The sequence below is a fragment of the Anabrus simplex genome, chromosome 3 (assembly GCF_040414725.1).
Source record: "Anabrus simplex isolate iqAnaSimp1 chromosome 3, ASM4041472v1, whole genome shotgun sequence".
In the NCBI taxonomy this organism is placed as follows: Eukaryota; Metazoa; Arthropoda; class Insecta; order Orthoptera; family Tettigoniidae; genus Anabrus; species Anabrus simplex.
The window spans coordinates 233,531,018-233,556,192 of NC_090267.1; the positions used below are offsets into that span (position 1 = coordinate 233,531,018).

Here is a 25,175-nt window from a genome sequence, read left to right on the forward strand (position 1 = left end):
TGAAGAGGGAAATGTCATAAAAGATGTCTCTCAGTAGACAAGAAAAGTTTAAATGTTCAAAAAGAGAGGGAAAGGATGTTGCTTACAGTCGTTGACACAAGTGTACATCAGTTGAGTACCTATTTCACTAGAAAAGAAAAGAAACCTCTCATAGAGTTACTCCCCTACATTTCTTGATAATTGTGGGACTTCTACAAATCGATTCCTAGAGACGAAGGTCAGCCACTGTATTACTTGGACAATTCATCAGATGAATATTTCAGAAATTGTAATAATTTTTCAGGAGGTTGTTGACTCTGTTGTCGTTTTTTAGCCACACACAAAATTTGAGATTTGGTTAGATATGCCAAATGAATTTTCAAGTCTAGGTTACATGTAGGTGGCTATCATATCTTAGACTCTGCTTACATAAATCTGTAAAATATTATGTGCTTTGCAGACTGAAAACTCTCGAGCTCTTTGTTGTTGCCAGAAACTTTTCAAAATAAGTTGTTTCAAATTAATAGACAATCTCCTCTCTTTTCCTTTGTTGACACCATGCTTTCATAAATTAGCACGTCAATGTACTAAAATTGTATGTTAACCATTTATTCTTGAATATATCACCTTGTGTAAGAGAGAGTTATATCATTGGTCTTTTGTTATATCAACTGAATCATGTTTAGCAAATTTTCCTTTAGCATTATATTTACAGTCGTAAACATATGAGATAAACAAAAATTATTAACATCAGAGCCACAATAACCTCTCTGTTACAGAGAAAAACAATGCCCAACTGCAGACGTGGTTTTCTCAGTAGTAGAATTTTTTGACTTATCCCCCTTTTCAGTAGTGATATTTTATTGTACAAATGTGGTATGTTATATTTCAGCAAAAATAACAATTTGAAAACAAATTCCTTGGTTGTTTCCAGATTATGCAAATAGCTATTAATGAATGAACAAAAAACTTTAAACAAAAAGTTTTAATACTTCCTCTGATAAATGCTTTCAAGATTTTCTTTTCTAGTCTCAATGTTCAGGAGCTTGTGAGCTTTGGATAACTTAAGTCTTTAACAATGGTGCTGCTTTAAGTGCATTTATCTCCATATAGATTATGTTACTATCAATGCACTTTGTAACACTATTTAGAGTCTGGATCCATAGCCGAGTAGTCAGCATCTTGCTCTTCGGTTCTCAGGGCCCATATCCCTTGAAAAGAAAAAAAAGTCTCTGAATTACTCTCCTACATCGCTCCATCATTGCGGGGCTTCTACAAATCGATACCCATAGATTCCCTGCCAAGTTGGGAAATTTTAAAGTTAAATGGCAATTCACTGGACTCTGGGTGTTTGTACTATCCCAACAATCCTGCAACTCTCATACCACACACAACTCTGTCCTCCATCACAACAACATTAATTTTCCCCATACACGACACTGCTGCCCATCCTTGTCAGAGGGTCTGTGTTATAAGTGTTGCACCAGGCTAGCAACAGCTATACAAAATTGTTGTCTACATGTTTGCTTCTCAGCTAGTTTTGTAACCACTAGGAAGAAACCTGACAAGAAAGTTCACTAAACAAAAACCAACTGTATGGAGCAATGATAGAGTCAGAAAGAATAAATAATATTCTAGATTTCTAATCAGTCATCCAAAATAAGGTAAGAGTTACACAAGAAGGAAATTAATACACTACCGGTATTAAAGAAGTTGACTTTACTGGTCCTTCAAAATTACAATTGAAAGCAACTAAAATAACAAGCAATTTCTGGTAGGTTTGCAACATAGCAATTTCTGGTAGGTTTGCAACATAGTAATAATAGCAATAATAATATTTTTGGAACAAACTTGGTTGAAAGATTAATACAATATTTTGATAGCTTTCTTTCTATCCCTCATCTGTATACCATAACATTACACTCAGAGTTAAAATGTAATCATCTGGACAAAACCCAGTGGAAAGGTTTTGCACAGTCTCTACAAATTATATCTCATCTTTTATATTACACCATGTCTGAGGTACCCATAACTGCTGATCTATCAGTTTTATGGAAAGAAAGGCAAGAATTACACAATCCATGAAAAATACCAAAGAACTGCGACTGAGGGATTATTATTATCATTATTAATTTAGTTTCTCAGTTGGCTAAAGATTGATCAGCATGATGAAAACTCGCTAATTGCTAGCGACATGTCACCACGCTCCATCAAGGGTAAAAAAAGGAGAGGAAGGGATCCATTTTGACCGAACCATTGTACACATTACCTCCCAGATTTTGAAATATTCTAAACTAAGTAACCACATTTTCTTCCAAACTTTGAATCAAATAAGAGGGGATATCAATTTGTGGTAAACCTAGGGTTACCAGGAACTTTTGGCAGTGTGTAGAACTTCCCAGTAGGCCTAATGCTCTAAAATTTAAGTCACTGGGAAATTATTTGCCAAAAGCAAAAAGATATGGAAATAGGTAATAGTTAATGCAAATTATTCTACATTAAATATACCAAGGATAAAATCAGTTCTAATTTTACTGTAAAACATCATTCATATGTAAGACATTTTAATTTCTTGCAATATATCTGGTCTGTTTAAAACATTCATACAACTCTGAGCAAGTTATATTTAAGTACACATATCACAGAGTCTGTCAACAGTCTATTTCTCTCATTTGTCCACTGAGTGGAAATCAATGAAAATACCTGTTCTACATTTGCATCATGTGCAGGAATAGTGAAAAAAATCTGCTATTTTCATCAGCTTAGAATGACTGTTTTCATACACTAAAACACCTCACCCACTTATCACTAGATGACAGCATTCAGAGTTTCAGCAGTTATATACAAGAAATCAGTTAAAATTCTGCAGCTGGTTAGAACTTCTTACATCATCAATAACAAAACCCTATCACTTTTGAACATTATTTACACACACTTCTTTTCTTAAATTTATGATTTCAAAATAATGTTCTGAATCTCTAAGAATAAAGAGGACAATTAGCAATTTTTTGAAATTCCTCCCAAATGCCAGGCAGAAGTTTAAATTGTAGGGCATGTCCAGAAATTTCCAGATATCTGGTAATGCCAGGTACACTTACCATGATGATAGTCATCCATGATGGTAATAAATTTGGATTAATTTAAACTTCAGCTTTACTGTGCTTCAAGTAGAGATTTCTCTCCTTATATGAATCAAAGGTTATTACTTCCAGCATTTCTGTTGATTCAAATGTTTCTATCTTATTTACTGCTCACAAATCTCTGTAATCACCAAGACAAGATTGATAAAATTTACAAACAAAAAGTAACATGGACCAATAATCAACTAAAAGTAATGTAATACCGTACTGAAGTCTAATCATCAATAATTGTGATACTTGGCTAAGGAACCTTGTCTTGTCATTAATGTACCATCAAAAAATTAATTTAAAAACCACCTAATCGATACTTTATTTTTTGCCGTGGGCAATATAAAAAATACATTAGCACACACAGAACATGTTTCGACAACTTAGTGGTCATTTTCAGCTGTATAAAGATAGTTTAGATGAAAACATTTGGACAGTAAGCACATTAAACCTTAAAACTATGTCCCATGGGATCCTAAAAACTATTGCTCTAAGTGCTCTAAAAGAAGGGAGGGGGGTTGTGGGGTAAGGTAATATGTGTGGATGATACTTAAATTACAATTCATGTCTACAATTGTGTTTAAGAAACTTATTAACTAATACGCATATTTAAAATATTTAAAAGTGTCTGTGGTGATACACTTTTCGTAATAACACTAGGTGGCATGAATAAAAAGTCAATGTTTGTAACAGTCTTCAGGCATTTGTAAGAAGGATACTTAAATTAAAATTCGCATCTACATAATGTTAAAAAAGAAACTTATTTACTAATAAACTTATTTGAAAAATATCTTCAAGCATCTATGGTGAGGCATTTTTTAAAAACACTTGGTCTTGAATAAAAAGTCTATGTACAGTATTTTCCAGTCTTTAGGAATTTGTTGTTTGTATTTTGTGATGATTATCTTCCTTAAATGTTACTCTTTAGGTTATGGTAAAAGGCCGTGTTGACTGTTTGACTTGTGAGTATTGCTCTTTAGATTGTGGTAAAAGGATGTGTTGATTGTTTGAATTGCAAAGGTCCTTTGGTAGCTTGTCTGTTATATAAAATGGCAGTCTTCTAATTAGGGCAGCTTGCCTCACGATCTTATCTGGAAAGATGTTTATTCCGCTCTGCCTAGGGGAACTGTCTTTGTGCACAACCTAGGATCCCATGGGACATAGTTTTAAGGTTTAATGTGCTTACTGTCCAAATGTTTTCATCTAAACTATCTTTATACAGCTGAAGATGATCACTAAGTGGTCAAAACATGTTCTGTGTGTGTGCTAATGTATTTTTAATTTTGCCCAAGGCAAAAAATAAAGTATCGATTAGGTGGTTTTTAAATTAATTTGTTGATTGTACTCATCGATACGGTCATGAAGTGGACTGCTTGCAATTAATGTACCAGTTGACAACATTCATGTAGATGCAAATTTTAAGCCAGCCCCTTAACTTATACTTAATCATGATAAAAAGGAATGAAACCCTATTAAGGATTTGCATGAAGCAGCAAAAACAAAAGAGTGAAAAATAATAGTCACCATTTCATATGCTCACTACTTTTTGATTTATGAAACAAACTACCATTAGAGCACTTAATTTAGCAGAATTACTACCAAAACTAAAATACCATTTTAATAGACTAAAAGAATATAATATTTACCATACAGTGTGGTATTTCAGCATTATGGCAATTTTCAAACCAATTTGCTAGACTGTTTTCAAACAGACTATTTCTGCAGCTGTAATTTGATGGACAATATTGCAGACTTGGCTTTGAGTACAATCAAGACAATCTCTCTCAAAAATTCTCCTTAAGCCAGAGTATTCAGCATCTAGCAGGCACTGTCTTCAAAGACTTGCAACTGCAAGTACATCTCTTCTATTTTTACTGATCAAGATACTTATCAAGCTTGATTGATCGATGGAATGTAGTCTTGATATCTACTCAGAAGTTCTTTGTATGAACAGCTGAAAGAGACCTGCCAGAAAGATGGGTTTTTTTAAAATCCACAGTATAAAGTAAATGGTCGATCAAAGGAGGAGTTTTAAATGTGTAATAAGTAGGAATTTTTGGCCAACAGATATATGAAAAATAACACCAGGATATCCACTTTAAATACAACAAAGCTGTTTTATCTCTTACTGGTTTATCCAAAGAAAGCTCCATTCCAGTTCATTATCTTGCCAACTACCATAAAGAATTTGACTAGTTCTTTGCAAGTATTTATTGGTGTATGGTGTTCATCTTTGTTCTCAGTGCATCATCTGATATTTAATAGTATTTTATTGTCAGTGTGTTTGTTAGTGAGCTATGTTGCAACCAAGATTAAAGAGAAAGTTAGGAAAGATGACAGGAACATACGAGGATAAACACTATGAGATGTCAGTGTGGGTAGAAAGAGCAACAAAGAAACATAAAAGGATAACTCTACAATTCCACATGGCCTCTCCTCATCAATTACACTTCTACATCTGTTTATTTTCAGCCTGCAGTAAGCTAGTTCCTGCTTCCAAGCTTAATGAGGATTTAAGCATCAATATTCACTGAGGGGTAATTCTTGAGGGATCTTCAGTTTTGATATGAAAAGTGAAGGATAAGGAGGAAACCTGTTTATAAAAAGAGGAGGAGGGGCAAAGAAAAGATTTATACAAAATACTGATTTACATCCCACTAACTCTTGCAGTTTTCAGAGATACCAAGGTGCCAGAATTTCACCTCATAGGAGTTCTTTTAAACGAGAACTGAACTGTATTTTATAATATACGTTAGTTCATACTCTTCTGATTACTCCACCATTTTCTGCGCATTTCTAAGCAAAGCCATTTTCTAGGAATAGCTAAGAGAAATATTTCCACTCAGGGTATGACGACGTCACAGTGCTAGGGTATGAATTCTCGATCAGTAAATACTGTAGTTTGCTACAATGCACAGCCTTGATGAGAGTTCGGTGCCAAGTCATTTTTTGTTGTGGTGTTCCCAACTTATTGAAGCTAGATTATTCTTTGTATTTTTGTACAATATAGTTTTAAATGTGATTAATATGCCAGTGTGTTCCATTTTTGGATGTTCTAATAAGTCTGTTCATCCCTGTGAAGGATTGTACCGTTTTCCCAACAGGGAACAATTTCTGAAACTGCATAAAATGTGGGTTAATTGTAGAAATGACTGAACTCGATAGCTGCAGTCGCTTAAGTGCAGCCAGTATCCAGTATTCGGGAGATAGTAGGTTCGAACCCCACTGTCGGCAGCCTTGAAAATGGTTTTCCATGGTTTCCCATTTTCACACCAGGCAAATGCTGGGGCTGTACCTTAATTAAGGCCACGGCCGCTTCCTTCCCACTCCTAGCCCTTCCCTGTCCCATTGTTGCCATAAGACCTATCTGTGTCGGTGCGACGTAAAGCAACTAGAAAAAAAAAAAAAAAAGTAGAAATGGAACAATTTGTGCCAACTACAAATGCTGTTATTTGTAGTCAGCATTTCATTGAAACAGATTTCAATGAATCTGATATTTAGAAGCTCAATTACTGCAAAGGAAAAACTTGTATACCCTAAGCTAAAAGAAAATGCAATTCCTTCAAAATATTTAGGACCAGGAGAGAAACCATCTAAAAAAGGACACAATCTTCATTCCAGTAATAATTTGGTTTCTGAGTTAATGAACTGCAGTAATGATGAAAAGAAAGATGAAGCTTCATCTGTCCAGGAGGGCAAAACTGTGCAGAAGAGCCTAGACATAGGAACTGTGAGGGCCTAATTCATTGCTAGTCAGCATGTGAAACTTTCAGGCGTCAAATATTTTGTGATGACACAAAAGAAAGTAACCTGGATGTGGATATGAAATCACCATCCTCAGAAGTAGAAACAGAGTACCATTTTTGAGAAGAAAATGATGGTGACAAGAATGAACATAGCACGTATATCAAAGGATAACATTTGCCACAGTATTTGTTAGAGCTTTGGTTTTATTGTTTAAATTATGTCATATCTGTGGTGCTTCAGTGTGCAAGGCTATCACAGGAAATAAACCAGCCTGCATAATGTAAAAACACACTTTATGAATGGACATGTTTTTACCTGGGCATCTACAGGTGATAAATCCTGTCTTTAAGGCAATATTTCTATTGCATCGGTATATATTTGTGCGGATGGAACTTCAACTTAGTGATAGGTATTACATGCATATTAAATGTAGTATCTTTTTCAGAGTCATACTTGTGAAAAAATGCCTTTACCTTACAGTATATAATTCTTGGCTTGCAGAAAAATAAATTATGCAATTTGCTTTATGTCACACCGACACATCCTCTTATGGTGACGATGGGATAGAAAAGAATAGGAGTGGGAAGGAAGTGGCTGTGGCCTTAATTAAGGTACAACCCCAGCATTTGCCTGGTGTGAAAATGGAAAACCATCTTCAGGGCTGCTGACAGTGAAGTTCAAGTCCACTATCTCCCGGATGCAAGCTCACAGCTGCGCGCCCCTAACTGCATGGCCAACTGGCCTGGTAAATGCTCTGAAAGAAGATAATTTGTGTATATCAGGTGACTGACAGTATGACTCACCCAGTTTCTCTGCAAAGTATGTAACTGAAGATAAACAAAATTTTGGATTTTATTTTATTGTTGTACAAAGAGTGAATGGAGAACTGAAAAGAGTGGCTTGCAAATTTTGTTTAACTCAATGGTTGAAAAATTAACTGTAAAATTATATTTGTTGTATCAGCATACAGGAATTGGATCCCTCATGAAAGCAAAGTTAAAAAATATAGTAAAACTTGCTCAAAGCAGAATATTAAGGGACCATTTTGTTTAACTCAATGGTTGAAAAATTAACCATAAAATACAGTAAATTTGGTCAAATGGTAGCTGTACTCAACCAAAATGCCCATTGTGCATTGTGACAACAGGGAGGTACCACACAATTTTCAAAGGCATGTAGTGAATGCATTTACACAAAAAAGTACATGAAAAAGTCTATGTTATGGTGCCAGGAATTGCTTGATAAAATAATATTGGACACACCTCAAAATATATCTGCAAAATTTGTGATTACAGAAATAATGGACAGAAGCAACATTCCAAGAAACAAGGGATCTCTCACAAAAAGCAAAACCTAATATAAGTAAAACTAAAAGAAATTACATATCTTGATTAGGATTACAAGTGGAGTACTGGTATACAGTATATCATTTGGCACTATCACAACACTGGATATATGCTCCTTAAACTTATCTCCATCACAACTCTATACAGTACTTCACAACACTAAGCTTTCTTCAACTGATCAGCAATGAAAGTGTTTCCTCTTCTTTCTCACCATATCTTTCCGAATGCAGTCCTGAGCTGAGTATATTAGTTCAAGAAGCGTGGAAGAGTTAGATGTAATGACAAATTGCTCTATAGCACAAATACACTGTAGGGTCTGTTTGTGGATTTCAATTTTATTTTGATCTTCATCTTCTTGCTCGTCTCCTTCTTCCATCTCCTCCGATTCCGTGGCCTTTCTCACTGCTACAAAGGCTGTAGCTGATTTGAAACTGTGATGTGTCTTAAATTGTTCATCATTTCAAATAAAGTTCCCTGATTCACAGGGAATGTTTCTTGTTTGACACAATTTGGATATTGTCAGTACGTTTTCAAGTGCTTCATTCGTTCCATCGGCTGTATCAGTGTACCTGTTTGTCTTTGAAGACAGATTATTGGCCTTTCCCTCACAGAAATTTATGAAGTGTTCCAGTGAAGAAATAGAAAGGCAGCTGTTCTGATGGCAGGGATGTCCAAGCATGTGCTTCCGCTTTTCCATATAAAGACATTGATCAGCACCAGAAATGCACAAATATTGTATGTAGGACTACATCAGTCCGTAATATTTTCTGCACTGTGCAGATTTAAAAAAATCTTCATTATTTATTTCTGCATTGAAGAGATTCCACATTATATAAAAGTAAAAACATTATGCAAATTATGAACTTCATGGTTAAATCCGTATTGACCTCCAGTCAACTTTCCAGGGCAAATAAAGTATTGAATAGGAGGAAACTGTTACTCAATTTAAATTGTTAAAAATATAATGCCACAAGCTACACCGGGACCAAGAAAAAATGTCAAAGCGGACAAGTTTCCGCTTTATTCAAGTTCTGATTTGATCAAGTTTTACTGTATAATTAAAGGAATTTGATGTATGACATGTAGCAAAATCTCTTACAAAGAAGACCAATAACAGCTGTGGTACAATTTTCATACTACACTAATGGAAACAGTCATTATATAATCATTTATGGTGGTCTTCTGCTACTTGTAAGGGAGATAGTGAACTCCTGAATGAGAAGTTTCTCTCAATTCTTCATTGTGTAAGTAATGTCCACTCCTAGGAAATAGGTGAAAAATTTCCTTGTTAGCATGAAGAACCGAGTAGTGAAAAAATAAAAAGTATGGTATGGATAGAAAAGGATTCTAAGGAACGCAGAATACTGTCTGAAATCAGTATGACCGGGCGAGTTGGCCGTGCGGTTAGGGTCACGCAGCTGTGAGCTTGTATCCAGGAGATAGTGGGTTCGAACCCCACATGTCACACACCCAGTCACAATGTAACTACAGTTTATGAACCGGTATGTCATATTGAATGTATAGAAATATATCACCTAGCTTTTCATGTGTAACTATAATCATCATTTCCCTTCATCCAGGTGCAGCCAGATTGAGGCAAATGTGGTTAGTCTTCATTTTACTGTATCTGTCCGGCACTCCTCGTCCATTTACAGGTTACACTGCATAATGTTATTCTTAACTGTCCACCATAACTCTCATCTTCTTCAGCCTCTCACTCTGTTAATTTTTAATTCCACTGTTTGTTTCCTGTCTACTTTTCCATTTTAACACTCAAATTTTCCACTTATAGTTCCTACTGCATGTATTCATTACTTAATCTATGCTTTGAAAATTATCAGAGATGTATATCTTTGACCAATGTTATCATTGTTGTGCCTAAAAAAGAAAAAAGCGCTATGCGATTATATTTCGGCTTATAACTCTGACCAGAAAGGTTAAGTCATCTAAGGTTCAGTACTGCATGAACTACTGTATATGAACAAATTTTCGTTCTAAGTGATACATGTGCTGCAGGTCAGCATTTCTCCCCTCAATATTGTCACATAACAGTATTTCGAGGCACAATGACAATATGTCTCTCTATCATAATTGAGTAAATTGACAAAATGATAAAGAGATAAACTTACATGAAAGTACATAAACACTATGGTGTGTCTAAAAACCATCAGGTTAATGGGAGATTAAACCAACAATTAATAATAGAAGCACTGAAGTTACTTTAAATCATTATGTACCAACTATCATATAAACAAAGAGAACCTTTCAACCAAAAACCATCCATGTGGTGTTTTTCCTATCAGCAAATGTGGCAGTTCTTGTTGTGTGTCAGCAGAGTTCAGTGGTGATAATGCAACTGTACAGCAGTATCACAAACTATTTTCAGAAGTTTGTTACTTACCAATGTAATGTACGGAGATGCTGAAATTGCCTACCTTCAGTGTCCACACATTATTGGCATTTCTTTGATAAACTATTCATCACTCGCCAACACTGGAAAATTAAAAAGAAAAAATCCTTAGGCATATTTCACAATGTGATCCAATTTTTTCTTCAGTGAGATTTCTACACTGTTTTGAATTTCTTAGGATGGTCACTTCCCTCAGCCTGACATTTATTATTGTTGTACAACCTGGAACTTTTGCATCCAGAAGTCTTTCTTGAAGTCATGTTTGGTCTTGACGGGCTGACTGAGTTAACACATATGGATCATAAATACACACGTATTGTGCAATATTAAACATACACTGAACCGTAATATACTTCACGATTTAATACACAAAACAGAACAGCACTCTACTAAAACGCATCTTATAGGCACACACTCACTTCAAGGCCAGGGCAGATGTGCATGAGTCTTCTGTGCACTAAAAAAAATTTAAAATGGCATATGGCTTTTAGTGCCGGGAGTGTGCGAGGACATGTTCGGCTCTCCAGGTGCAGGTCTTTGGATTTGACACCCGTAGACGATCTGCGCGTCGTGATGAGGATGAAATGATGATGAAGATGACACATACACCCAGCACCCTTGCCAAGGAAATTAACCAATGATGGTTAAAATTCCTGACCCTGCTGGGAATCGAACCTGGGGCCCCTGTGACCAGTAGCCAACACGCTAATCATTTAGCCATACAGCCGGACATCCATACACTGAACTCAGCAGACAGCTCTTGTGTTGCCAACAGCAAAAAAACATGGCATGGCTGGTTCTTAGTTCTAACATTCTCACTGTACTATTGAACTAATGAGGATATTTCATTCTTTCAAAATGTTGAAAAGTTGAACTACAAAGCAGTTTAGGGCATCAGATTTACACGGATGCCCTGACTTCTTGATACTTTATTCCACTCTCTTAGGGTGTAAACATGTTGGAGTTGTTCACCTCGCCACGCATCTTGCCATGCATCTTATTTTACTTGTAAAAAGAAATATGTAAAATTCCTGTTATTCATAAAGCAAAAAGTAATATAATTACATAATTCAACACATTTACTGCTTGATTTTGCACAGTGTTGTAGTGTTGTGTGACTTTCTCCATTCACTGAATTTCTGAAAATAGTGTTTAAAAATTTAACAGGCGTCCAATGATAATAACTAGCCTCTAAATGGCGAGACGAAGTTTCATCATGAGTGAGGACATAGATATTTACTATCCAAGATTAAAGTACAACAACAACAACGTAAATGTATCTACCAAATAGATGTACAGAATGCCTTCAAATAAATAACCTCATTGATTTTATTTCCAGTAAGCATGATTGGATTGTTGATGAGTTTATCAGATAATATAAACCCAAACAATTGCAAGCCATAGCTTATACACCTTATCTCTGTGTTATATTAGAAATGTTTCTAAAGCACCTCTTAAAATTTAATAATGAAAATTGTAATTGATTATGTACATTTTAAAAATATTTGAGGTTGTAGGCCTAATTCTTTATTGTATCTGGTCAAAAAATATAAACTGCTACGAATGTAAATAACTTTTATATTACAACGTAAATTGAAAATGATGTGGATTTCTGCCCTCTTTCTTTTATTATTTTCTGCCTCCATTTCAAACTCAGGTATCGTCGCAGTGATGGAGAGTGATTGGGAGAACTTTGCCCAAACTTCATGGCCTGTGACGTAGCCACAACAACACTGTGGTTGAATAGCATACACTGCGCTCATCGCCTGCCAGCCCGCGCACTTACAGTGCTGAGCGCCCGCGGGACAGAATGCCCAGCGTGAACACCTCTGATCTAGATGAAGAGAAGGTGCTATTTAATAAGAAACTGTTGGTGGCATGAAAAATGGTGGACTGCAACTTCGGAAGTCTGTCCGTGAAATGAGAATATTGTACAAAGCAACAGAAAGTCCTGAAACTATGGCAACTATTGTTAAAGCTATTTGATTTCTCCATAATACAGTAATTGACAGAGATAATAAACAAATTACATTGTAGAGATCCCATCTTCCAGGATGATGTCCGAGTTTGAATGTTTCAGTTCATTAATGTACTATTTCCTGTTAAGTAAAAGTTACAATAATCAGGTGTAATTTTCATGAAGTTCTTTCACATATTTTTGCATGCATTTAAAAGTTTCTGTGTTTGGCATTATCACTGAGACCAAATACGTAATAATTAATTATTCTACCATTTTGAAAAAGTTTGATGTATCTGTTGTAGAAATTATAGGGTGTAATAGGGTGTATTCTGCCCGAAGGCAGGTCCGAACCTCCGCAGAAGTATGCCTGAGCCAGAGTTTACGTACGGTAGGGTGGCTAGTTCCTTTCTGCTTCTCCATTCCCTTGCCCCCCACCAACAGCGCATGCCAACCCATCCAAATCTTGACCACGCCCAATGTTGCTTAACTTCGGAGATCTCACGGGATCCGGTGTTTCAACACGGCTATGGCCGTTGGTATTATATCATTACAGCTGATAAATTATATTACGTTTAATTTATATTTTCACTCAATTTCTCATTTAATTTTTCCTTAATTGCGTAGATGAGTAAACAGAATGAAATAAATGCAAGCCAGTATTGAGAACTATTCATCATTGTTACCTGTGGCACTGCAATTGGCTACAACCTCTCTTCGACATTTATCTTGAACACTAAATCTTGACGCTAAATCCATGTAGCAGTTTCGCGGAAAGTGTTGCTTATTCATCGCCTCTTATCCAGGGGTACAGTGTTATGACGCACATGATCATCAATGTGACAGCAATGCATCATCGCATGGAGGGGACGATGATGTGACCTTGTGACAATCACAACGCGAGTTCCAGGCACCTGCATCTCGAAATATCAAACCAATTTGATTCCTGGTGAATGGTGAGATGAACAACTCCAACATGTTCTTGGCCTTTGGCTAAAAGTTATAACTTCTAAACAATTCCAAGCAAGAAGTAAGAAACCTTCTCCTCTTCTACAATCTGAAATAAACCTGCAGATGAACACACAGTTCAATTACAAATCATATGAACACAATAGACAAAAGCTAGTGTTTAGAAGATTCACAATACAAATGACAATGCAACATGATAATGTTAAACAGTAATATTATATAAATAATTAGTTGAACAAAGAATGCTTTTTTTAACTGTTAAGTTCTTCAGTCTGCCAGAACTAATTTTCAATAAATAAATTGAAGAACTACCTGAAAAAAAGAAACAACTTAATTAATTAAATTAACTGAGTCGAAATTGAAGAGAGATGGCTTCAGATATCACAGATTAACACTTTGGCACATTCTATGATGTAAATCACATTCATTTCCCAATTTTCCTCCTTTCAACTTTTAATACAAATACTACAGCTGAATAGAATGAAATTAATTTGAATGCTTGCCCTAGACTTTTAATGATTGGGAATTTGCTGAAATATTTGTGTAATTATTAGAAAGAACTAAATAACACAATTAACAAAAAGTAATAAAGTATCTGGCATTAACAAGTAAAATGAAAATTAACGTTATATCTCAAAATGTTTTATAAAGTGTAGTTCTAAAGAAACAATTTCACGAGAAAGACAGAAACAGGGAAATACATCAACATTTAGTTTAGCTGGACCATTGTGTATCTCAACAAACCTGTTGACTATTATTCTGAATCAATTTACTTTACCATTCAAGAAAAGTCCCCACTACTTGTGAGCTTTATACAAAATCTTTTATTATCTTTGAATTAATTAAACTTGAGACAACTTAGCCTTCAATTTTGTAACTCCTTTAAGACAATTTCCATCACAAATAGGATTTTCTGGTCTGCACACCAAGCATGTACGTACTTGAATATCTTGTCTTTGATATCTATTGCTCAAACATTCTTGTGTAATCATTCTGAAGAGACCTGATGAATTACAAATAAAAGATAATAGCATGGAGAAAAGAAGTAAATTTTAAAAAATATTTTTAAAAGAGTTTAATTATATCCTAAATAAAGAAGCATTAATATCTGACAACCTCCAGACCCACCCTCATTTTTAATATACCAGACACCATCATCTTTACGGTATTTCTCGGAATGTAGTTCTTCACCAAAGTGGACTCCAAGTCAAAAATTATTTTCCTAGTCCAATTCTATGATCCATGCTGTTTCAAAGAGAAAAACAATGGGATTATCAGCTATTACCAGTTCTGATCATCCATTGACTAACAGAAGTGTACACTGGCAATAGACAACAAGATCACTAAATAAATGAAAATCTATATCATCTATACCATAACATGTCTCCAACACACCATCTTCTTCAAAAACTGAGGGAATCCCTACATTTATCAACATTACTAATCACAACAAAACACAACAAAATAGAATTTCTTCCAAGGAGTGGAAAGGATCTTTATCATGCTGTACTTATTTCAGTACATGGCCATTAAGCAACTAATTTCCCAGATTCTTTCTAGATCACATTTTTTTAAAGGCTATTTGGCCTCCAAATACTATCTTCAAAACTTTCTTCAGGCACAGAGCTCATTGCTATTGGACTTGTTTTAAACAACTTCATGGAGCTACACTTCATGATAAATATTCTAATGGTTATTCCATAAATTGGTGGTACCCCATTGTGGTTGAAACATGTGCCAGTACCATATGAAGTCTTAAATTCAGACAAACTAATTAAGTCGTGATACAACAACACTCGAGCAAACTGCTAACCAAAACCACAGTTTATTGCTCATTAATTTTACTTCAGAACCAATACAAGATGTCAGTCAACATACCAGCAATTTTCAGAACAAAGAGATCTAAACATGAAATTTAAAACTGAAGAAAGAAGCACAAACATTTTAAAAAAAAGAACATACTATAACTTACATCTTGAATGTTATATTAAACTGGAAAGAAAACATGCTATACATCACTCGCTGTAGTTCATGTTTCATAATGTCAGTTTCTTGGCAGATATTTTATTTCATTTCTTCTTGAGAAGGATGTCTAGGAGAACTTTTGGGAGAATTTTCCAAACAATGACCAGTGTTTTAGAGAAAAGCAGCAGAACACCATGACATTATAAATGTAAGATGTCAGTAGGTATTCTGAATACTTTTAATGTACTGAAATCAACCTGAATAGAAGTACAAGTCTATATATGCAAGATATCTGAGTGCCACTGCTGAACAAGACATGTACTTCCTTTGGTTTACCCTTCTCTATTTTGACTCTCACTCTTTTCAGTAGAGTGGGACCATCTTCCTGAGACAACAAGATTTGGCCTTATTCTTTTTTCTGGTTGGCTCACTGTTCCTTAATTTTGGACTGGCTGGCCATACAGGCCACATTATGGTCAAATGACATTTAAAACAAACAACACATTTAATGTAAGTTTTGGCCAAATGATTTGCTTTTAGACACATGTAACAATCACCCTTCTTTCCTAAGCAACTTTTTTTTTGTTGCCTAGTGACATTTTTCTGACCCTAGAACATTCTGACACATTGTGTGAGGTTTTATCACATCAAATGCACTTCTTGTAATGTTGTCTATCCTGTTGTTTGGTTTCCTCTGAAATAATGCATGCAGCAGAGCGCACTTTATTTTTAACACTCTCTCGCCTAGTGTTAGTGATACACCTACTATGCCCAACAATACCATAATAAGCTAACTATTGAGCTCAGTAGCTGCAGTCACTTAAGTACAGCCAGTGTCCAGTATTTGGGAGATAGTGGATTCAGACCCCACCGTCGGCAGCCCTGAAGATGGATTTCCCTGGTTTCCTAATTTCACACCAGGCAAATGTTGGAGCTGTACCATAATTAAGGCCATGGCCGCTTCCTTCCCACACCTAGCACCTTCCTGTCCATCATCTTCACTCTCTACCTTAAGCTAAAAAAATTGTAACAAATTAATTAAGCAGTTACTCAAGTTAATCACTTCAGCCCTGTTGGAGTATGCATTCTTTCCCATGCTCTCAGAAGATCTTCAGGCAAAGCCGACTCAACTAAGGGAATTTTTCAGGTTTCTAAGACTCTGAGCTGCATTTCTAACCTGTTATATAAAGGTACTCAGAGTCATATATGCCTGATCTGCAGGCCGAGTCACCACCAGACCTAACAGTTCACAAACACATACCTTTATCAGCAGCTCATCATGGGCAAATCTTGATTTTAACTGTTCGATGGCTTTGCTATAATTAGGTCACGATGGAGGCAAGCTCTCCACAGGTTCCTTGGCATTTGAACCTAGTACTGTTTTCTGAATCAAATACTGGAATTTGTCCTCATCGTGAATACTTTCATCATCATTGATCTACCAAAACTGACTCCAGAAACCTAACCAAACATTTTACATCACCACAAAACCCTTTCATTTCTAACCAGTAGCCTCAAGTTTCTCTTAAATGAGGCTGAGGATTCACCATTTGCACTATTTCCAATTGAAACCCCAATAGGTTCAGTAAGTACACTTTCATACCTGCTCTTTGTGGTTATCCACTCCTCCTGCTTGAGCTCCACCACATCTTTGACATTAGGGGCTATGACCTAGATGTTAGGCCCCTTTAAACAACAAGCATCATCATCTACATCTTTAACATTCATCTTTATTGAAATCTTCCTTCGAAAACCACAGGTCCTCTATATTGTCTTCGATCTTTAATAGATGCATTGGTTTGTCTTCTAATGCCTTAAAAGAAAATTAAGAATCTGTTTCTAACTTCTGACTGAACTCACTCAGAAACCTTGTAAACAGAAAACATACCTGCACTTGCTTTTGCTCAATTTATTCGTTGATTGTCCTGTCACAGTCGCCAGTTGTTGAAAAAAAAAAAGTAGTAGGACACCACAAACTTTTAAATGTAAGAAGTCAGTAGGTATTTTAACTAACTAATTTCTAGCTAGTAGTAGTAGACTACCAAATGCTTTCATTCCCCACCCTGAAGGGGTAGGACGGGCCATCTAGAGGGTAACACCCTCTCTCTGGCCAAGAGATGCGGGGTAGATATTTTGAATAACCTTTATAGAAGTGATGATGATGATGATGCTTGTTGTTTAAAGGAGCCTAACAACTAAGGTCATCGGCCCCCTTTATAGAAGTAAAAGTCTGTATGTGGACATTGCCCATGGTCACCCAGCCACCAGAATACATAAAAAATACAGCAATGACTAAACAATAGTCACCAAAGTACATCACTACAATAAAGAAAGTCACAGTTTGATCCCACAATTCTTTTACCTAAACTCACTGGCTGCCAACTTTAACGCCAACTAATGAATAAAATATATTACTATAAATGAATAAGTGTTGTTAATTTTTCTTTGGTGAGAGCTCTATGTTGTCTGTTTGATTTCTTAGGCTCAACACTCTCAGGAGCCCAAAATTCTTTATAAAGTGCATGGATTATTGTATCACTTGAAACTTTTACATGGAGAAATCTTTCTTTAAATAGTGTTTGGACTTCACGTGGTGATCAAGTTAACGCATATGAATCATAAATAAACACACATTGTGCAGTAGTAAACATATACTGTGCCATAGTACACTTCCCAATTTAATACACAAAACAGAACAGTAGGTACACAACTCTCAAACGCATCTTTTGTAAGCATATTTTCACTAACAAGGTTGCCTTGCATCTGGGGCCAAGAAAGCTTTGAACTCTGCAGAGGGTTGTCATATTGCCAATAGGCAAAAACACAGCATTGGCTGGTTCTTGGTTCAAACTTTCTCACTACACAGAGTGTTCAAAAATTCTCATTACAAATTCCTTGCATTTGCAGAGGGGGCCGAGGAGACAACATTTTGAGAAGAACCCACATATGGAAATGTACAGTTACTACATGCACAACAAGTTCAAAACAAGAGTTTAAATCTCCACATCATGATCAGCGAGAGGGAGGTGTTGTAATAAATCTCTGATCATACTTCCCAAATACTTAAAGTTACTTACTTGCTCTATTTCTTCTCCCCCTATACTAATATGACAACTACCTCTTCTTCCAATTATCATGGTCTTCTGCTGGTGAAGTAAAAATTACATTTGTATATGAAATTTAAATGTAGTGGTATGCAACCAGGTTGATAAGGTGCAGGGTGCTTAGATTACATCTTTATAGTATGTTGGTGGATCAAATATAAACAGGCCTTATTTTATTGCATGCCTGTAGAATGCCTGAGGGGTTGGATAATTTTAAAACACGTGTGGAGTGGGTTCTGGGAGGGGGAGATAGCCTTGGGTGCTCTCCTTGTTCACATGTTCAGTTGCTATCATGATCAGCGAGAGGGAGGTATTGTAATAAAGTTTTTTGCTAATGAGAATGTCAATGTAGCTGAAATTTGCTATCATTTGCTCGCACAGTTTGTGGAAAGAACACTTTCATGGACTCGAGTGAAATACTGGTGCAGCGAGTTCAGGTAAGGACATGAACATGTAAACATGGCCCACCCTCGTCGCCATCGCACCAGTATCACGCCCCAGAACATCCGAGCTGTTAATGAACTCATTGAAGTTGATCCCCACCTCACTGTGCTTGGAATTTCTCAACAACTTCTCATATGCTATGGAAGTTTCCAATCAATCATCTGACAGGAGTCATCAACATCCAGGTATTCTGCCTTATGGCAGGTCTTGTCATGGGATGAACTTCTTCTACTTTTACCTGTCCTGCACCAAGTTTTTCATGTCCGAATATTTATTTCCTTTGATATTGTCCAACATTTGATATCTTTTCCTTCCTCTTCCTCGTTTGCCTTTCATCATTCCTTCTATTCCTTCTTTCAGTAAACAGTCCCTCCTCAAACAACGTCCGATCCAGTTCATTTTTCTCCTTCTAATGATTTGCAATATACTTCGTTCTTCTCCAACTCTTCGTAATACCTCCTCATTCCTTACCCGGTCTTCCCATTTCACTTGTTCTATTCTTCTCCATACCCACATTTCTAGTGCTTCCAATCTTCTCTCATCTTCCTTTCACAGTGTCCAAGTCTCTGAACCATACAGCGCTATGCTCCAAATATAACACTTAGCAAATCTTTTCCTCAAATCTTTGTTTAGTGGTCTACAAAGTAATTTCAATTTTTCTTAAAGCCTTCTTTTGCTATGGCAATTCTTTTCTTAATTTCTGTCGTGCAATACGTATCATCTCTGATCATACTTCCCAAATACTTAAAGTTACTGACTTGCTCTATTTCTTCTCCCCCTATACTAATATGACAACTACCTCTTCTTCCAATTTTCATACTTTTGGTCTTCTTCTTATTAATTCTCATTCCATATTCTTCTAGTTTCATGTTGAGTTTATCTAACATTTGTATCATTTCACGTTTGCTTTCTACCATCACAACCATATCATCTGAAAATCTTATACATTCTACTTTCCTACATCCAACACAAACAACAGGTGTTGAGAATGAGAAAAGCGTCGGCTCGTTGGGTTCCGCAGTTACTACATGAAGAACAGAAAGCTGTTCGAGTTGAAATTTCTCGAACAATTCTCGCATGTTATGAAGAAGAAGGTGACTCTTTTTTTGGACAATCATCGCATGTGATGAGACTTAGGTGCACCATTACACCCCTGCAAATGAAGAGGGCCAGTCTGGGGTGGAGGGGAAGAGTGGTGAGTGAGCACCGGTGAAAGCCAGAACAAGATTGTCTGCAGGTAAGGTTTTGAGCACAGTATTCTGGGACTCTATAAAGGTGTCTTATTGGATGATTTCCTTCAAGAAAGACGGACCATTAATGCTGCCTACTACTGCGACCTCCTCAGTCAAGTTTGAGATGCCTTCTGGGCAAAAAGGCACAGTACCCCAATCAGAGATGCGCTGGTTCTCCATGACAATGCACGACCCTATATCGCAGCGGCAACACAACAAAAATTAGCTGAGATGAATTGGACCGCCCTTCCACATTCACCCTATAGTCCAGATCTCTCACCATGTGATTTTGACATGTTCAGCTGGCTTAAAGAAGATATTTGGTGGACAGTGCTTCTCAACTAATGAGGAGGTGTAAGATTTTGTGTGCAACTGGCTGAACACCCAGTCTCCAACACTTTTTTTTTTATAGTGGCATCAAAAAATTTCCTAACCGTTGGATGAAGGGCTTAAGAAAAATGTGCTTTTGAACTAATTTTGACAAATTAAATTTTTATTACAAAAGGCCCATCTATATTTGATCCACCTAATATGATGATCACCTCTCTCCCTCACACAATGTTGCTGCAAACAGTATGCCTCATCCATGTGTCTCCGATAAACATGGTAGAATATATGTAATTAACCAAACCACAGAATTTCACCCCTATGTGATAATGGGTTCTCAGTTTGATTGGCACATCTCTCCAAGATGTTGGTGACCAGCGAGTTGTTGAGACACCACTGCAGAGTCCTCTGAAGCACTATGCAGAGACAGCACACTAGGTGAGATATGTACCTCCACTTGCGTCTTTCTTTTCTTTTCCATCACATCACATTTGAGGCAGAAAAAAGATAGACCTAACATTAATAAAGAGAATCATAAATTAACTCTGTAGTCATTTACAGAATCTTCTGTGAATGTAACAGTCACCTGGAAAAGATCTTTTAAGTCAACAAATATTTTTCTTCATGTTATTATTTGATAGTACATAATATGATTAGTTTTCTAGCTTGAAAATTGAGCATTTGCCATAAGTTTAACATTTGGACAGAAAATACAGAATTATTTGTTGTATGCATTACCTGTAGAGAGGAGCTTTTTAGAAACTTTCCAGTGCACCAACAGTGTTGTTGATACTACCCTAAATGTATTTTAAAGATCACAGTAACAATGGAGACAATATTCAAAGAAAATTAAAAACTATATTTCTCACCACATAAGTTTCTTCCTCATCCTGTACAATCCTCTTGTGCAACTTATGATATGATTTCCTTGAGAGCACCACTAATGAATGAATGAATGAATCAATCAATCAATCAAACAACATTTTCCAGAAATTATTACAACACATAAAAGGGCTCAATTCTAGTTCACTATTACAGCCCCAGTGTCAGAAATACACATTTCAAAGCAAGCACTTAAATTGTACCTGAACAATATCATTGGGCAAAAGAAAATCTTTGACGATGCGAGGTAAATTTGCAAGTAACTTCCATTGACAGATGAGCTTTACTGCTGTAAATGCAGTAAACAATTCTGCAACAACTTTATCCCTGAGTAATTTCACTGCAAATATTCTTAATTTTCTTTAGCCAGAGTGTTCACCAATTCTTATGCTGTTTGTTTATCCTCATATGCTTGATATTCATAGGTTTAAACATCTAATGCATCTTAATATCATTTCCTCCTCCAAACATTTTTCATTGTCACTGAAAATAAAACTGACAAAAGGATAAGCTAATATAACACTTCAACAGGGAGCAATGTAATAATAACTAGACAAAATAAGGTAAGTGTGGATGGTGCAAATTTAGATTTGTTTAGAAATTTTAAGTTTCTTTCAGATATTTCTTTTCAACAACAAAATGACTTTCAACTTCACTTTGAGATGAGAAACATTTAATCTTGCATTTTCCATAACTCCTGAGCCCTATAATCACTTTATAAAGTTCAAATCCTCTCTCTTTCCTTGCTACATCCCCTTGTCTTCAGTATTGATGAAAGTATGGGTCATACTACAATTTTACCCAAATTCAGAGGTTGATACTTATTAGTAAACAATATATCACAGATTTTATAGTGTGTTTGGTAAGTAGAGAGACTGTTCGTGCCTAAAGTTTCAGGCAATTAAGGGGTAAGGATTGGGTATAAATAACCTTTAAGACACTTTTGGAGCTACAGCAAGTGTAACAAATGTCTTCACGACCTGCCTTGGGTCCTGAGGTTTCCTAATCTTTTCTTCAAATCTATGATGGTCATGCCTTCGAGCCATATTTAAAAAATGTTGAACTTCTTTCATTTCCTTCTTCTCACCCTGTCACACAACAACAGTTTCATAAGACGATTAGAAAGAATCTCTCTTTCCCCAAACAAACTATACTTGAAATATTTTGTTGAAATGCATATGCTGCAATATGGAAAATGTACACTTTCATTACAAATATGGATTGCTTCTGGAGTGTTTGTAAACATTATGTATGTAAATATAGTAATACAGTATATTTTTATCTAACATGTTTGGACCTTTCCCATATCAGTTAACTACCAAGTACCTGCTGCCCCTCAGATTAGGGAACATTGTAGCTCTCTACTACACATCATTAATCGCATGAAGCAAAGCCCAATTCCATTATCACATGAGTAACAAAGAAGCAGTTCTTCACAAGACTACAAAATTATAATGCACTACTTATTATGTTAGAAATTAACTGACCTCCACGATATACACACTTTTTATTGGAATGTCAAATTTAGCAGAATTAAAAATCACAACTAAATTACCTTAATTATATTGCTGAAAAGAAACTAACATGCTGCAATTGTACAGTGAGAGCATCTGAACACATAACCAGCTGCACTGTGTTTTTTCTATCGGTGAACGTGGCAGTCGCCTTCGCTGGCAAAGTTCAGCAGCTGTACAGTATTATTGCTACTTACCAACATTATGAAAGGAGATGCTGCAACTCTGCTTTTGTTGTCCCTCTAACAAATTCATATTGTATAATACTGTCAATTTCCTTGTGGATATTTTTGTTGCAGTTCTTCTAGGGTGTGCAAATTTCTCTTTTGTACATGATTTTTTAAAATAACCCCAGCGATAAAATACAGCCTGAAATTTGTTATAAAGAACATGGATTGTTATACAACCTGAAACTTTTACACCAAGAAATTCTATTTAGACTTCACGGGTTGAGTTAACACATATGAATCGTAAACCAACACGTTTTGCAGTAGTAAACGTATACCGAACCACAATATTCACGACTTACTACACAAATCAGAATAAAACACAACTCACAAATACATCTTTCAATAAACACTCTCTCACTGACAAGCTTGCCTTGCATCCAAAGCCAAGATAGATGTGCCTGCACCTTCCATGTACGGTACTGAACTCTGCAAATGGCGCTCATGTTACCAAAGAGAAAAATCATGGTGCAGCTGGTTCTTGGTCCAAATGCTCTCACAGTATGTCCACTTTAAGAGAAATCTTGAAAATAAAGTAGATGATGATCATCACAAATGGCAGCAAATACAGTACTTCCTCAGAAAAATTTTGTAATTTTTAACTGACAGGTATATATATATATATATATATACACTCATGTAGCAATTGAGGCTTTCACGGCCGGCGTTACAAATCATGATGTGTATATATTCTGAACAAAGTCTAGTAAAAATGTCCCACATATCCTAAATGGTGGAACATTTCTCCTCTGCTTTTCTTTCAAGTCTGGAGTCTTTATTATCAAATCTTTGACGATTCACAAGAAATATAAATCAGTTTAAGTGATAGTAATGTTGCCAGCTTCCTAGCAGGTAATTTTTTCAGTTCTTCAAGGTTTCATGCATTTTTCTTGTCCAAACAATGAATGTCATGAATTTTTCTTTAGCAAGAACTCTATGCTGTACATTTTGGTTAATTTGATGACCATTTCCCTTAGCAATGTAATTCTAGAATTAAGAGTTCAAGTATCTGACAGTAGTGATCAACAGATTAGTCCAGTTATTGATGAGTAACTAGCTTATACTTAACAAAAATGTTCTTTAAGAACATCCACCTGTTAATGAGAAGGTTTAATTTTTCTATGTCAGGTGGTATTAGATTCAGGCTTGAGATAAAGTTCTAAAAATATTGACTAAGAACCAGCTGCATTGTTTTTCCTGTCAGTGAATGCAACAGTCATTGTTGTGTGTCAGCAGAGTTCAGTGGTGATGGTATAGCCATACAAAAACATCACAAACTATTTTAAGATATTTGTTACTTAACATTCTGAAAGGAGATGTTAAAACTGCTCACCTTTATCATCCATGAATTTTTGGCACCTCACTGTATTTACATTGCATAATGTCAGTTTCCTGGCAGATATTTTGTTTCACTTCTTCAAGGGTTTGCAGATTTGTCTTGTCCAAACAATGACCAATGCCATTGAGTTTTCCTTTGGTGAGAACTCTTAGGTTGAACACATCCCTTGGCTGGAATTTTTTATAAAGAACATTTTATAAAGACCTGGGAATCAATCTTTAAATCATGTTTGGATCCCGATGGGCTGACTGAGTAACACATATGAATCATAAACAAACTCACCTACAGTAGTAAACATCTACTGAGCCATAATACACTGCAGTTTAATGCTCAAAACATAACACACCACTCTCGAATACATCTTTCCACAGACACATTTGCTAACAAGCTAACAAGGACAGATGCGCATGCACCTTCTGTTTATCAAACTTATCAGACAGCTGTTGTGTTGCCAACAGGAAAAACTCTGTGCTGCTAGTTTTTAGTTCAAAAGCTCTCACTGCAATATTGTGTGAACATTCTCAGAAACATTTATATTGTCATATGTTTTACAGTTAATTACGCACGACTGTTGTCTTCTGGAGATAGGTGATTAACAAGGATGT

At 36.0% G+C, this 25,175-nt stretch overlaps 2 long non-coding RNA genes across 2 annotated transcripts; both read right to left on the reverse strand.

Annotated features, from left to right (window-relative positions):
- Positions 1–843: 843 nt before the first annotated feature.
- Positions 844–17,145, reverse strand: LOC136867182 (uncharacterized). The gene is made up of 5 exons (XR_010859633.2): positions 17,105–17,145; positions 13,254–13,635; positions 4,754–5,072; positions 3,078–3,240; positions 844–1,190 (listed from the first exon to the last, which is right to left on the reverse strand). It is a non-coding gene; the product is annotated as an uncharacterized lncRNA (long non-coding RNA).
- Positions 17,146–23,254: 6,109 nt separating this feature from the next.
- Positions 23,255–24,961, reverse strand: LOC136867181 (uncharacterized). Its single transcript, XR_010859632.2, has 3 exons — positions 24,853–24,961; positions 24,565–24,740; positions 23,255–23,373 (listed from the first exon to the last, which is right to left on the reverse strand). It is a non-coding gene; the product is annotated as an uncharacterized lncRNA (long non-coding RNA).
- Between the last annotated feature and the right edge of the window lie 214 nt (positions 24,962–25,175).